This window comes from Gasterosteus aculeatus, chromosome 4 (assembly GCF_964276395.1).
Source record: "Gasterosteus aculeatus chromosome 4, fGasAcu3.hap1.1, whole genome shotgun sequence".
Lineage (NCBI taxonomy): Eukaryota > Metazoa > Chordata > Actinopteri > Perciformes > Gasterosteidae > Gasterosteus > Gasterosteus aculeatus.
In genome coordinates this window covers 21,720,062-21,735,438 of record NC_135691.1, presented here as the reverse complement: position 1 = coordinate 21,735,438, position 15,377 = coordinate 21,720,062, and the positions used below count along the sequence as shown (strand labels likewise).

Here is a 15,377-nt window from a genome sequence, read left to right as displayed (position 1 = left end):
AAATGGACCCTTGGTCACGCAATGCACTGATGCCAGGGACTACCATCTAAGGTGCCACCTGCCCATTAGGACTATACTTACTAAAAATACACCGCCGGCACAGCCTGAGAGAGAAATGTGTGGGTGACCAAAGTCACATTGACATGGACTAGCAGGTAATCAAACCGCCGATGCTCTGATTGAAGAAGGTCACAGCCTAAAGTCATAAACAGTAATGAGCTGGCTGTGTTTTTTTAATTTAACCACAAACACTGCTACGAAAGGCTGACATGCTATTCTGTCTCAACAAGCAAGAAAACAGTAGCATAGTTACATGATGTTTAAACATTCTTTAACAATAATTAATAATTATTAATAATTAATAATTAGATTGCCTACAGTTGGTTTAATGCCACGGTCAACCAATCACAGACAGAGGAGGGCGGGTCTTAACGTCCGGGTCACTAAGGTCTTCCTGCCACTGCTCTGCAATGTGTTCCCATGGCGGCTGAGAACTCTCCCGACCCTCCCGTGAACTATACGTTCATGCACATCTCACGGTGGCTCCATAGGTAAAGTCGTCGAGCTCTGTTAGCCCTGGTACCTTCTCCGCCCTGTTAGCCCTCGTACCTTCTCCGCCCTGTTAGCCCTGGTACCTTCTCCGCCCTGTTAGCCCTCGTACCTTCTCCGCCCTGTTAGCCCTGGTACCTTCTCCGCCCTGTTAGCCCTGGTACCTTCTCCGCCCTGTTAGCCTATTAGCATGAACAGGTAGGAACAGCCACCAGTCGTGTGGCGGCACCACGCTCTAACGCATACGCTAATTAATAATGGGTTTCCCACACGTTTTTGATAGTCCACTTTAACTTCTACTCATTAGATGAAACAAAGTAGTAGCAGTTTAAAGCCTACCACATTAAGTATATGTTACATACAGGTGGAAGAAGCTGCTGTCAATCAATTAAAACGCAGTAACGGGCGTTCCGGGATTCACCTCACTGCCACAAACTCTCATTATCGTGAGTATTGTTTTTTCTTTCTTCCCTATAATCAAAAATGAATCGTTTTTCATGGCACCTAATGTAGAACCTCGTCCCTCCAGCCGTCCCCAGAAGCTACAGCAGCCCTCCCCATGGAGGCGGGAGCGCACAGGTGACGGATTTGAGGTGCTACACCGCCACCTGGTGTCCCGCGCAGGCGCTGCAGTCCCCCTGCTGAGCGCCACACGGGCGCGTCTGCGGGCTGCCGCCGCCGCTTTCCCTCAACCCGAAGCAGAGCTGTTTTTCTCTCTCCTCTCGGATGACAGCCGTCCTCTGCGCGCTTCAGCAGCACATTTAAGGAGGGATCAGAACTGCTTTTTTCCCGTTGCTGTGTTTCGCCTTGGTCGGCATGAGTGGGGAAGAAGAGCTGCGGTGAAAGGAGAGAGACAGAGAGAGACTCCCGTCTCCAGCTGCTGGATACCAGGTAAGATCTTTTACCGTTCATTTACCAGGAGAAAGGTGTCACGTTGCCACCGGCAGAGAGGCTTGTGGGGACGGAAGATAGAGATTGTTGCAGAGACAGCGCACCTGCTCCAAATGATGTAGGGTGTAAATAAATATGCTGTCGGATCAGCAAGGTGGCCAAGTGATTCCCTGCGAAGTGGTGATCTTGGTTATGTTATCATCACAAGGCAAGTAACAAGAGTTGTTTTCAAAATAGATTTGGTTTCTCTAAATGCGCATTTTAATACAACTGTGTTCAATTTGATACTGCCTTTTGCATATAAACATTGAGATAAGTCCAGATTAAAAGACTTTACAGCTAGTGTAGTTAACCCTCCGGTAAACTACATCCCTGCAGTGTCCTTTTCTCTGCCTCCTTTGATAACGACAAACTTCATGTGAAGCTGCACTCGGCGGGAACTCTTGCACCTCCACACCGAGCGGCAGGCTTTGTCCACCACATGTCTGGGAGATGCCTCTATGCTGAGGATGCTGGTACAGGGTTTCTCCTTTCGGTCACAGAAGTATTACTGGTAGGGACCATTGTCTGAGGTCTGTTTTTTACGAGACACAGATCTAGATTAGGGCACGTGCTAATCTATTTAGTATCACTCAAAGCCCGGCTCTCACGGATGCCTGCAACATTTTTAATAATAGATGGCTGACTAGATTTGCGTGCTCGCCGCATTGATTTTTGCCGTTTTGAGGCTGTAAAGAGTCCTCCGATGCAACCAAATGACACAAACTCCATACTAATCATATCGTACATTTTAAAATCATCAAAATGTTATAGCGGACTTTAGTCTAGATGGGGATACAGGGATACCACAGAAGAAGAAATAAAGTCCACAGGTAATCTTAAACTGAAATCTCTTGGGGAATCATGGTCAATTTTCATCAGGCTTGGAATAGATCAAAACCAAATCTTCCCAAAGTTGTCCACGGGCGTCCTCTTAGGCTTCTTGTAATTTTACAGGTTGCAAGAAATGTAACTTTTGTTATGTGCTGCTCTTGTTCCAGAGAGCTTCTTTGTTATTTGAGCCCAAGTCAGGCGCACCAATTCTTCCCTTGATTGTGTAACAAGTGCCATCGCTGCCGCATCTGGTGTCCCGTCCCACAGGAGCGCTGTGAGGCCGGGGGTCGGCTGCGGGACCATCGATGGCGTTAACCCCTCATTCATTCAGCCAGAAGCTGCAGATATGAGGAGGCTCAGGACTTCGTCCCCCGGGGAATACTAATGACCTTACCAGGGCGATTTGTCTCGGCCTGGCTCACACCGCTAAGTAGGCAGGCGTGATGTCGGGCCAGCACTTTGTGCTCATGTTGGGGGGGGGGGAGGGGCTGGGTGTAGTCTGGTTGGGCGAGTGGAGGCGCCAAAGTGAGCGCTTTGATTGGTTGAAGTCGTTCACTGTGGTGAATGCTGCCCCCGAGGGCCAGCAGGTCTTCAATCATTCTACCGTTCTAAATTCCTTCCAGCACTATAGTTCGAATTGGTTGATTATGTTGGTTAATGTTTAGAAATGTTGAAGATTGCACCCACAATTTGTTCAGACCCCACAGGGATATGGTCAGTCCAAAAGCTTGTATTCATTTTCTATTGCAATAGAAAATGTTGTCTTGAACGATGTTGTCTTTTCTATTGTTCTGATTTGTCTTCTAATCCAAGACAGATTTTTGTCTGTCTGCTTTTACCAAGTAATGCTGGGTATTGAGCCTGAATCAATATTTTGGTTGACTGACTGACTGAAGTGTGTGCAGATACCAAAAATGTCTCCAAATTGTGGAATAGTAAGGGTGTGGTCAAATTTCCTATATTTTCCTGTGCAGTGGAAATAATGCAATTACCGTTAGCGTTTGAAATGAGTAGCGTGACACTTCTCATTAGCTTGGGGGTGATGCGATGGGGTGCAGGTATGTGTTTGGGTTTTACAGTTGATTAATTTGATTCAATAGAGCCCGGAGGACTTGACCCGCATCTCCAACTTAGTCCCTCAATTTATCCCTCTATTATCTCTAGCGCTCCCATCACTTGCTCCTTCCAGTCTTCTGCACCGCTTTGATCATACTTCCTCTCAAACTCACCCGTTCCTTCCTTGTCATCATTAAATTGCCGGCGACATGGATGTAACACCTTACTCTCTGCTCTTCCTTCCCCCTACGATCTCTCCTCATTGCCTCTCTTTCAAGTCCCAGTTTTCACTTTACAGCTTCTTTTTGTGCCCTTGGGGCGTGTCTGCGTCGCATCACAAGGGTGCCGTTTCACAGAGATCAATGACTGCTGAAGATATTTCATTTAAAGTGTCGGATTGAATTAGGGTGGGCCTCCGGACGAGGGTTTAACGGCCTTGATGGAGAGCCACGACGTGTTCTCCCATCACCATCGATAAGATCCACTGTCATTTTAGTTGGGGGAGTTGCGTCTGATTTAATCAGACCCTAAATAGTACCTGCTGGGACGCCTAGTGATGCTAGTTTCGCGTTTCGAAACGTTCTTCTGCCACATCGTGCAGTGAATCCAGGTCAAACTATATCCGCTGCTGTGTTTGTGAGGTGCTCACGGATGCTCAAAGAGTTGATTGCAAAGTGTTTCTGAAGCCAGTAACGAGTTTGAATTAAAGGCTGTTTCTAAAAGGCAGAATGGAAGACATAAGCTGTGTAGAATCAAAGAGGACGAGGTGCAGGACACAAACCGCTTTTCTGGGGAGCAGCTCGCTTGTGTCTCCACACAGAGAGAATAGGCAATGATGGTGAGACTCGGAGAGGGTAGAAGGGGGACTATTTGTCACCAGTGATTGTTAGTGGCGGACAGCTTCATGACACTGATGGCCTATGAAGATGCTCTTTGAGCATGCCGAATGAACTTTCCCTGGCAGATAGTCGCTGGGCAGCCTGGAGCTGTGGAAAACCTCTCCAGTACAATGAGGGACAAGATATATGCTCCTTGAAATCGGGCCCTGCAACACTGGAAGGAAACAGGTAAAGGGAAAAACAGGTGGTAGGTGAAACTTCTTTAGTTTGTCCTCGACAGGGCTTAACTTTTTTTTTTTTGTCTTCATACATATTTACGTATACTACATACAAGCCCAGTGGATCAGTCGCTCATTTGTGTTTTTTTCTCCATATTATTAAAGCATTTCTGAACTTAGCTTGGTGTAAAAATCAGGTACTTTTAATTAACAGTGCCAGATTTGTTTTGGGGGGAGTTATCGCAATAAATCTTAACAAAGCGAAATTTGTCTTCATATTAAGTTTTGCCGGGTTGCAGCACGAGAGCTTTAGGGATCTCTTTGGATCACATGTCCAGACTGACATGTATAACAACTGTTGACTTGGATTGTTTTCATATTTAATACAGATATACAGGCTCCCCTGAGGAGTATTCCAAATGACTTGATGGTCAGCCCCTTACTTGTTGCCCCATCATGTCGTATGTTTAATTTATCCAATAAGAAACTCAACGAGGTACAAAGACAAAAGCCTTTAGCAACCTCTGAGCAAGTAGATCCTCACCATCTGCTGCCAGGGCAGTATTTAAACTTTACTAACTGACTAGATGTGCACTGATTGGTTTTGGTTATTCTCTTCTTTTAAAATTAGACTGCTAGTTGACTAATAGCATCACGTAGAGGTTTATAATTCAAATTGGACATTACTTTTCTCAGGCAAAAATAGATGACAAACTGCTAAAAAAATGTCCAGTCTGCTTGTTTGGATACCATCCTTTATTTTTTATCTGCCCATGAATCCCCACGCTCCTTGTAGACACCTGACACGACCCTACTGTCTCTACCACATGTCTCAAACGGACGCTGTCTCTTTTGACCTTCCCCGGGTCAAAGGACCAATAGAGTTTGTTGTCTTTACCTGCAACATTCAACTCCAGCTTCACACAATCCTGCACATTGACAGTCTGCTGGAAATACAGCCTGTTCTGGGAGATGTGAACTGCCTAATTCTGTTGTCCATCACAGTTCTACAGGGCTCTTGTTTTGATGCCCTTAAAACCGGGAAAGGCGAAGTTCCCTGGGTTTAGGTTCAAAGTGAGTGCAAAGGGTGGTTTTGATCCAGTCCATCTGAGGCATGATGGAGTCTGATGTTAACATGCTGCTGCAGTTAAGTAGTGCTGACTGGGCTGACAGCGGAGGCTTTCACTTCCATGCCTAAAATGCAGATTGACGTGGCGGGAACAAGCTACAGCTGAACGGCTACAAGAAAAATCTGAAGCTCATCTTGGAGCTTGACGCTGCATAGGAAGAGATGGCAAGGCCGGCATCCACTTCCCCTCAACGTGGAGCAACTTTTCAATCCTGACTTGTGCTAATAGGTTAACACGAAACGTGGTGCGCCGCACCAATGGCACAAATCTGCATTTTTATGTCATTTGCATTGAGATTGATAACTCATCGGTTTGAATGTGGCAGGCCGATATACATCAGACCCATTCATCTCCCCGCTCATTCTAAGCTGAGTTTGACATTGAAGCGGCTGCATAGTAAACCCAGGAGGAAGGAGACTCTGGCTCGCAGCATACAGATTCTTTGCCCCCTCTTTGGGGCAAATGGGATGTGATGAATGGCACGGCGGTTTAATGATCTTGTAACTCAAAGGCAAGTGCTGAAACAGGTGCATTATGTGCTAAACTGCAGGGAGATGAGATAGACTTCTGCTGTAAGCTTGCAGCGTTCTCACGTGATTCCGCCTCAATTAAAGGACTGATCCATGGAGTTAAGGGGATAAGGGAGAAGTCATACTTATTGGATCACCCTATACACCCGCGTGCAAAAAAAAGGAAAGCCTTCCCTGCTGATCTTCCTCCTCCTCTTTTACAAACCTGCAGCCGAGTTCGGCACGTTGCTGTGACTCCCTTACACTTGCATCATCAACAGAGCCCGGTCCCTATCACACATCCAATCCCAGGGATGCTTTTGTTTCTGCGAACCCCAAATGTTCTGGCAGGGATCTCCTGGCGCACGCTCGCCACATCAATGGATCAAATATTTTCCCACTACATCTCCTTTGGACCTCTTGACTCGGCGGTGTGTTGGACGGCACCGTGAACACACTCCTTTTACCTTCCTGCCGTCTGTCTTTCTCTGCATGTGAAGGTAGCAAAGCCCAAAGGGGAAGCACTAATCGGCACAGTGCAAAATACCATCATGAACGTACCCACAAGACTTCTCCGAGCTGCGGCTATTGTTTGCATGAAATTAAATTAGTATTTGGATTGAATTCTGCCTAGGCAACTTGCTGTGTGTGTGTGTGTGTGTGTGTGTGCACGCATGCATGTCTTGAGGAAGATTTGGCCGCGGCGCCAGGCCAGACAGAGAATGTTGCTGACACAAAGAGAAGGCAACCGCTTTCTCTCCTCGCACAACCGTCAGCATTGCATCAATCGTACCATCAAAGCATTGGCAGGCTTGGCCTGGTAAACCGAAGGGGGCTTGCATGATTCATGTTTCCAAGGGGTTATGTGAGTTCACTTTAAGTTAGCGACGCCACGTGTTAACGCTTCCTTGTAGGTTTCAGAGCGCAAGCTGCCTCGTAGGTGCCAGAGGATGCTCTGTTAGGAATGGAGGCAGCTTGAGGCTGCATGGAAACCCACTGAACTCAGAGCGTGTTATTTAGTCTCACTGCTGTATGTTAACGCGCACACACACGCACTATTCGTAATATCATAGATTCTACAGTGGCATGAGGACTTTTTCCAGTAAATGGAGGTAGATGTAATCTAGACTATCACCCTTGGGAGAAGGACTGATGGGAAGAGGGCCTTATTTTTAGGGAGGCACGGCATGCACATTATGTTTAGTCAGTAACACAAGACACAATGAGTACACCAAAGGAAAAGTCAGTTTTCTGTGCTCTGCAGGAGGACGTTACCGCGCTCCATGTTTACAGAGGTAATAGCTGTTGTCTTTTAAACTAATGATCTGAACATCAGGCAGAAAAATGTTAACGCAGTTGCGTCTTTGAAAGCGTATTTGGCTATCGATACACAATGACCAGAATTGAGAGGGATGACCCTGACCCAGGAAGTAGTAAGTAAGTAATACCTACTCAGGGTAGAAAACTCATGGAACTCTGTACGCTTTAGCAAAATCATCACTTGAATTTCTCAATTCACAAGAGAGCAACTTATGTGCCGGGATAGAAAGCCCCGTCTATCAAAAGCTTTATGTAACCTCCTCGTTTGGTTAATGTGGCCGTATTTGCTCAAAAGATGTAAAAATGGGCACAGATGCAGCACTGCACAGGCCCAAGGGCAGCAACTCATGCATACCGAATGAACTCTAGTTTGTTTATAATTTCCCTCTCATTTCAGTGGTGTTAGTGCTGATGTCCTCTGGGTCTAGACAACACTGGAAACACTTAAATCACCGACCGATACTCACACACACACACTCACTTTCTTTGGTTGTCAGTAGATACTCATTGCCCATTAGGCTCCTTCCTTAGCTAGGTGTGCCTCACTTTAAGGAAATTACCCATGTAGCTGAGGGAGTTTTACAGCATATAAAGTACACTAGACACCTTGCTCTTATTGCAAGCATTGCTGTTCTTCTGAAAAATAATGTTTTCTGTCATTGTCAAGAAAAACCATCTCATAAATTCAAAGTGACTCTAGTGATCAATCAGCGGGGTACTTGTGTGTAATTACTGAGTGGTTGAGTTGTCTCTCTGTCTCAGAATGTCTTATTTTGTAGCTCTCCTCGAATTTTTCTCCATGTCTTTTAGTGATAAACCTGTTAGTTTGTATTGTATGCATGTCTTCAGTTAGCCCAGCTCTAAAATCTACACTAAGATTATGTTGAATGATAAGATAAGAACATCGCAAAATCAGTAGCTTCAACTATTTAGTATTAAGTGCAATAGAAGGAATAACCTCACCTTCATTTAAAGCATTACTCTTTTAAAACCTTTGGATTGATAGCTGCGTCATTATCACCTCTATCAATAATTAATCAACGCAATTTGGGTACGGCAGGTTAACCAGGTTACCCGGTGTAGAATATTTTACCGCTTTGATTTTATGCTAACCGCTAGCCTACATGAGCAAGTTGTACTGCATTAGCAATGTGAGCGGCTTTTCATAGATGGGTTTTTAAAATCAACACATGGAGCTTCCAGTTGAACTTAATCCTCAATGCATTTTTTCTGTATTCTTCTTTTTCTCTCTCCCACCACTTCAAATGTGTAGTTGTAGATCTGAAGAGATGTTTGTATTTGTGTGCTCGCCTTCAGTTCTGTTACGACACATTTTGATCCCAACCTGTAAATCTATTGGATCCCAATACATTTATCTACCCAGTTTTTTGTGCACGGCAGCTCTAACCATTTACATCAGCAGCCTTGCTCTGCTTCCTGTCCCCAACTTTTTGGATTGAGTCCTGTTTTTAAAATCGCCTCGAAACAAAAGGGAATGAAGTAATTAGGAGTTGTGCGGTTCTTAACACAGCATCGTTTCCCTGTAAACCACCATGAATGACCACATGGAGCGAGGGCTGTGTGTGGTGTGGAGGAAGCCTCTGCCAAGTGGGCGCATGCCAGCGCGTAACAATGTGGCCCGCTGATATGCGTCTTTGGCCAGGGAGTTAATAAACAATGGAGCAGACCTCTGACGGTCATCACATGCTTCCTCCCCCCCTCTCTCTCTCTCTCTCCCTCTCCCTCTCCGTCTCCCTGCTACCGTTTACCGGCTGTTTTGTCAGAGCTGACCTGGACGGCCCTACTTCACCTGGTGACCTTGTTAAATGTATGTGGCTGGTATTTGCTTCTTGTACACAGTGTGTCCCCCTGCAAATAGGCCGGTAAAACAGGCAGGACTTGTTCAGCATGTCTATTTACACCCGTTTGTTAAACATTAACAAATTACTCTCAGGTTGGTTGAACGATTTCTAATTGCAGTAGTAATTAGTGCCAAAATGTCATGTTTGAGGAATTTGCCGGGGAATTTGGCAATATATTGCATTTGGGGAACAAAAAGAAGGAATACCGTAGCATTTTGACAAAGCTTTGCTTATTGGATTGATACCAATGTCATATCTGTCCATTGAATATGAATATTCAGCCAGAAGAGGATCAGATTATCATAGAGAAGGACTGTCTTTCCAAAGGTTAAAAACAATATTCTTGCTATCACCTAAAGCAGTCCAATCAAAAGATTATACTTTTCTTTAATCTCTACATACTCATGACGCTTTTGAGACCCTGATCTAAATCTTTGTAATATTTCTGTGAGACCAAGCTGAAGCTTTATATTTACCTAAATGTTAAAGTCTGACATATTGAAATAACTGGTTCAGCTTAATTCACCAATGTCTTCTTCTTTCATCATTCCAAATACTGACCTCTTATCAAGTTACTCAGAACTTAATAAATGTATTAATGCCAGGCAGAGAATAAACGCCTCTCATAGGGAACTTAGGGAACATTTGGGGGACATTTTGTTGCTATGATGTACTTATGCTACTTTTCCCTATTACATCCATTTGAATTTCTGACAGCAAATGAAAGCCTGCTGTCAATCACACGTCATTTGTCTTGAGGTGACAAACAAACCTAACAAACTCTCCGCTCTTTTAGTCTGTGTTTCCTTTCGTCTTGTCTCCAGCCTTTTATTCCCAGTGCATGACCAAACACACTTGCACGGAGGGTTGAAGTCATTAGATGCACCGATCAATCCATTGCCACGGCGAGAACCCGTTTAGTCGTGAAGGCTGGAACACAACATTAGATATTTTGACGAGGACATTTTATGCTTGCAACTCGAGGGAATGTGCCTGACGATCAGGTGACCACTGAATCATCTCACGCCGTGACGCGGACGTGTAAACGTAAATTCATCATTGAACGCTGTCTTTGCTGCTGCATGTTGCTGACGCCATTTAGCTGCTCTCGCTCCTGCAGGTTCTGTTTTTAGTGGTTTTCAGGAAACTCGCATACCTCTCAGGTCTGTCTTTAAAAAAAAAAAAGTAATGTAATCATTTTTTGTGCTGGTGAGGCTGGGTGGTTGAGCGAGAGGCTTCCCATTACTGTATTCGGTCACCACATGTCAGTTTCTGGATGCCAGGCACATTTTATTCCCCTGGCTGGAACATGCGCCGGAATGAACCAGTAAGCCTGTGTTTCTGTTTAGTTTTTCACTTAGTTCAATCACTTTATAAAACAATCCGGGTTGTAAATGGAGGGACACAACCATGATTGTGTTTGCTGCTCACCATGCCACACACTGGAGATGCAGCCATTTTCCCAATAAGTCTTCCCTTAACAATTTAAAGTGGGAGGTTTTCAACTGTGTCACCGTGGCATTATTGCTCCTAAGTCCTGTGTCACGTTGGCGAGTGTCCGGTCGAGAAAGAGAGGGCATTATTGCTGTGTGCTTAGTAGTTAATTAATTTCTCTAATACTTTTCTTTGGTTAACGGGAAAATGAGGAATCATTAACATTCCTGTTTTGAATCCTGATCCTTTGATGATCTTGTACACCATTCCAATGTTATGCAGCGCCTTGGTAGACTGGACAACACAGTGCGAGCTACAGCTGGCCTTTGGAACTTTGCTCCATGGGGGGGCAATAAGATAAAAACCATTATCCCCATAATTTAGTCCATTTGTTAATAGAAAACTAGATATATTTTCTGGGCATTGGTGTTATTAGCCACTCAATCAGGAATCAGTAAACATTTATTGCCAAAATATGTCAAACATACAAGGAATTTGTCTTGGCGGTTGGTGCGTGACAGTAGAAACACTAGACAACAAGACAGCAGTGCACAAGTAATAAAATAAAATAAAATGAAATGCTAATACAATGGGTTAGTAGAATAAGGCTATGGGTTAGTATAAAACAAGAGAATAAAGTTAAAGTTAAAAATTAAAAATATTAAAAAAGTAAAAAAATATAAAAAAATAAAGTGCACTAGCGAAAAAGTGACAAAGTGACGAGTGACAACAAAGTAACGAGTGACGACAAAGTAACGAGTGAAAATGTGCAGTATGAAGCAGAGTGACCGGTGGAATGTCACAGTCAGACAGTGGGGGACCGGGCTCTGTTGATGAGCCCGACTGCCAACGGGAAGAAACTGTAACAAATAATGAAAAAATGAAGCCTCTGAGCCATTAAATCGAAAAATGTTTCCGCAAAGCCCTGATGCGGTGCTGGCAGTTGGAAAGGCGTGCCGACAAAGGAGCAGGAGAGGGTGAGCCTGTTTGGCCGGCCAGGCCCACAATGCTTTCCTGACCGACATTCCACTTTTACAGTTAATATATTTTATTAAAGAATACATTTCCTATGATTACAATGCAAGATGCCAAAGATTGAAAGTTTGACTCCTGCTGGGTGTAGTTTACGACTCTTCAGTCTCCCATCCAAAAGAAGTTGGAAATAAGTGGTTCTTTTTAAAAGTTTGGTTGATCATCTATTGGTCAGCGTAGAGGAAGCGAGGAAACTACAGCTTAAATGTGAATTGATTTCCTCTATAACTAAGACTCCATCCTCAGAAACCAGGACCTAATCCTTACCTCCAGCTGGGGAGTATACAGTAATAAGTTGTACCATCTTTGGAAACTATCTCTTTGGAATTGCCTCTGGTTGTAGGAATCGCTCATCGTATGTAGAGGATCATTCTAATTATATTATCCTGGAAAACTGCATCCGCGGTGAACATGTAATTGCTGTGTTTATGCAGCTTACCAATGGCCTGGCACGGGGCTCAGAATATCTGACCCAAACAGTGCCTTGATCTCCCTTCTGGTCATGAATCATCATCATCATCACGTGGATAATCTTTAATATTCCAATCTTTCAATTCAGCTCAGAATTCAGAGCTCAGGTTATTCTAGAAAACGTGCAGCGTCCCCAAAGTGCTGGTCAGAGAACACTGCTCGTTCTTATGAGCTCTCATCAATGAGTGGTGGCCCTTTGATGCATAATGCATGAAAGTCAGAGTGACTGTCACCCAGGTTAGCAGTAGCCCTTCTTGTCAACCTTTCATGTATATTTTAAATATTTCATCAATGATATTTAATAGATGCTCTCATCCGGAGCGAGACGCTGAGCTCAATGGGGCTTAGTTCATTAATGAGGTTGCTCATGGATACAGGCATTCAGTTATCAGATCTGTGACCATTCAGTTGTAAGACCGTGCCTATACCCTTTGTGATAACTTGATGCTAACCCGGTGGGGACTTGTCTCCCACTCGAGGGGCCTTTTTCTTCAAAATGTTGTTTCCTGAAACATAGTGGCAGAGGTTTTTATTAGAAATTGCATTGCATAAAAATGCAGAAGCAAAACCTTGGTTGCGTTCCGTTCATCTGCCTCGTTATAGATGTTGTCAAATACTCAGATTCTTTAAGCTTCTCCGAGGGAATGGCGGATTATGTCAACTGTATATATACTGTACATTGCCAAACTGCTTGTTCCTCCCTCACTGAGAGCAAAACACTCGACAAGATCACGACTCTTTGCTGTCCTTGCTCCTAAATGGTGGAACGCGCTCTCTGAAGACACCAGGACCCCAGAAAGCCCATCTTCCTCCACACACCTCTTCAGACTATACATTGACTGAAAAGACTAACAAATTGTAGCACTTAAATTGTACTTATAATGGCTCTTATCTATAGCAAATTGTGTCAGCTTATTTCAATCCGGAGAGACTTGTTGAAATTTGAACAATGCTTTATTATAACAGGTATAATATGATATTGCAAGTTGTTTGGGGCTTGGACTCCATCCTGCCGCAGGACAGACCCGGGGCCGGGATCTCAAGCCGAGACGAGGCATATCCCCCCCCTTGGGAGTCCAGACACTGGTGGTGGTGGTGGTAGAGCCCAAGTTGCATAACTCTCCTGCTATGCCAGGTTCTGCTGTAGATTGGAGGTGTCAGGGGTGGTGGTGGGTCACCTTTGGAGCGTGCTGAAATGACAACTGACAGCAAAAGAGAGGAGAACAGTTTTTAACGTTTGCCTGCCCCAATGCGATTGGTTTACGGTAACGACACCCACGTCTGATACTACCCGACCCCGCCCCTAATCAGCTGGCCGTGCGCCCCCAGGGAGAGAGGAGGCCGCCAGGGAACGGCACAGCCTGTCCAGTCTTCCTGACTGAATTTTCGCCTAAGCTTCATTTAATGAAATTGTACTGTCTTGTTTCTTCTTTTGTGTCTGTATTCTTATGGTTGAAATGCACTTATTGTAAGTCGCTTTGGATAAAAGCGTCAGCTAAATGACATGTAATGTATAAATTGATTTGGTGTGTAATTTTAAAACTTTACAGAAGTGAGATTTAAAGCTATTGTTCTCTAGTCCCAGCTTGTCACATACAAATGGTTTCCATATTTTTAGTCCTAAGTAAAGTGATTATCTTTCTCTATTTACTGTTGAACAAAACAATGCATTTGAAGACATCACCATGAGATATTTTTTTGGACGATAAAAAATGATTAATGCTTAATGACAATTGTTAGTTGCTTCAATGTTGCCCTCCCAGTTAAACCTTTACTATTTCTATCATGTGAACTTGTTAAGCATTCTGATAGTATTTCTGAATCTGGAACTATGGTTAGGATGAAAAGCGTGCAAAGCAGGTGGTTTGGAAAAGATACGATTTGATATATTTGAAGCTAGATTCAAATTATCAGCCTGATGTTAGTCAATGTATCCATGTATCCTAAAATATGCATCACTAACGTTCAACATTTAGTATCATCAGCAAAAAAAATGCTCAAGTAATTTTTGACCCCCCCCTTTAAGGTGATATGATCCGTGATACGATTCCAAACATGAGTTCATGATCCGTTGCACCACTTAAAAGTTCAGGTATCTGGAACCAGGCTCATTGTTGGAATGCATTAACGATGCATTCCAAGTATTGTTCTTCGAATCTTTATTAGTTGGAATGCATTGAGATGCATTCCAAGTATTGTTCTTCGAATCTTTATTCTTCAGCTTCTTCTATTTCTTCCGCGGCACCTTTCAACTCCTTCACACTTTCAGCTATTAAAACCGTTCAAATATTAAAATGTTCAGCTCCTTTCTGGCTTGAGGGCTATGACTTTTCAGCTTTCTACCTCTTATGCTTGAATTTATATAAATCAATAATCATTAATATTTTAACATGGTTTTCAAATGGAGTTTGCTTTCAAATCCTCCTAAACTTCTTCAACTTTCAGATTTTTCAGCTTCGCAAATCTTTCAGCTACAGACACCATTTAAACTTTCAAATGTTGACACAGGTCTAAACTATTTTATGAAAAAAACTGCTTGTGGATATCTATTGTACTTTTTTCATAATCACTGATTATGTTTCACTAGTTCTTCGCTCCGTTTCTGACTTTTACATGAGTGTGTATTGCGTCTGCTACAGTGGAGAGCTCGAGGCTAGAGTGTGGGGCATCGCAGGAATCTGGTTAAAAAAATATGGAACTTCTGTCCTTGCAGCCAAAGTATACACTCTAGAGGCTTCATTTCTTCAGATTAATGAGGGTATGGTTGTGCTGATTGGATTAATGTGTTCATGGAATCCCAGAGTTTTTTAGTTTTGGCGCAAGGAGTGTTTGAGTGACACAACCTCTGCCAAAAGCCCCATAGGCTCCAATACAAATCTGCCGACATATTTCTCACAAAAATCCACAAGGTACACGTTCTGTCAACGGCCATAGGAGCCGTATTCATTACCGGACAGACATAAAAGCACATCCACGCGTTCGGTAGAGTCTTGGGTCTCATACAAACGCCGTATTTTTTAGATAGCTGTTATAGTTTTGCGCTGGTTCTCATTTGTTTGAGGTGTGGATTCTGTGTAACTCGCTGTCCTGTGTCTGCACTTTTGCAGCCGCACAGGTGCGTCGTTGTCGTGGTTACGAGCACTCACACGCTGCAGGATCTGTCTGTGGCTCACAGCTGCTCCTTGTGACCTGA

The 15,377-nt window shown here is 43.8% G+C and overlaps 1 protein-coding gene across 5 annotated transcripts in view; it reads left to right on the top strand.

The window, feature by feature from the left end:
• Nucleotides 1-1,078: 1,078 nt before the first annotated feature.
• nav3 (neuron navigator 3) overlaps nucleotides 1,079-15,377 on the top strand; it is a 333,028-nt gene continuing 318,729 nt past the window's right edge. For all 5 annotated transcript variants that reach the window (XM_078101055.1, XM_078101049.1, XM_078101047.1 and 2 more), the window contains exon 1: nucleotides 1,079-1,440. The gene's annotated coding sequence lies outside the window, so the exon portion shown is untranslated. The remainder of the gene's footprint in view (nucleotides 1,441-15,377) is intronic.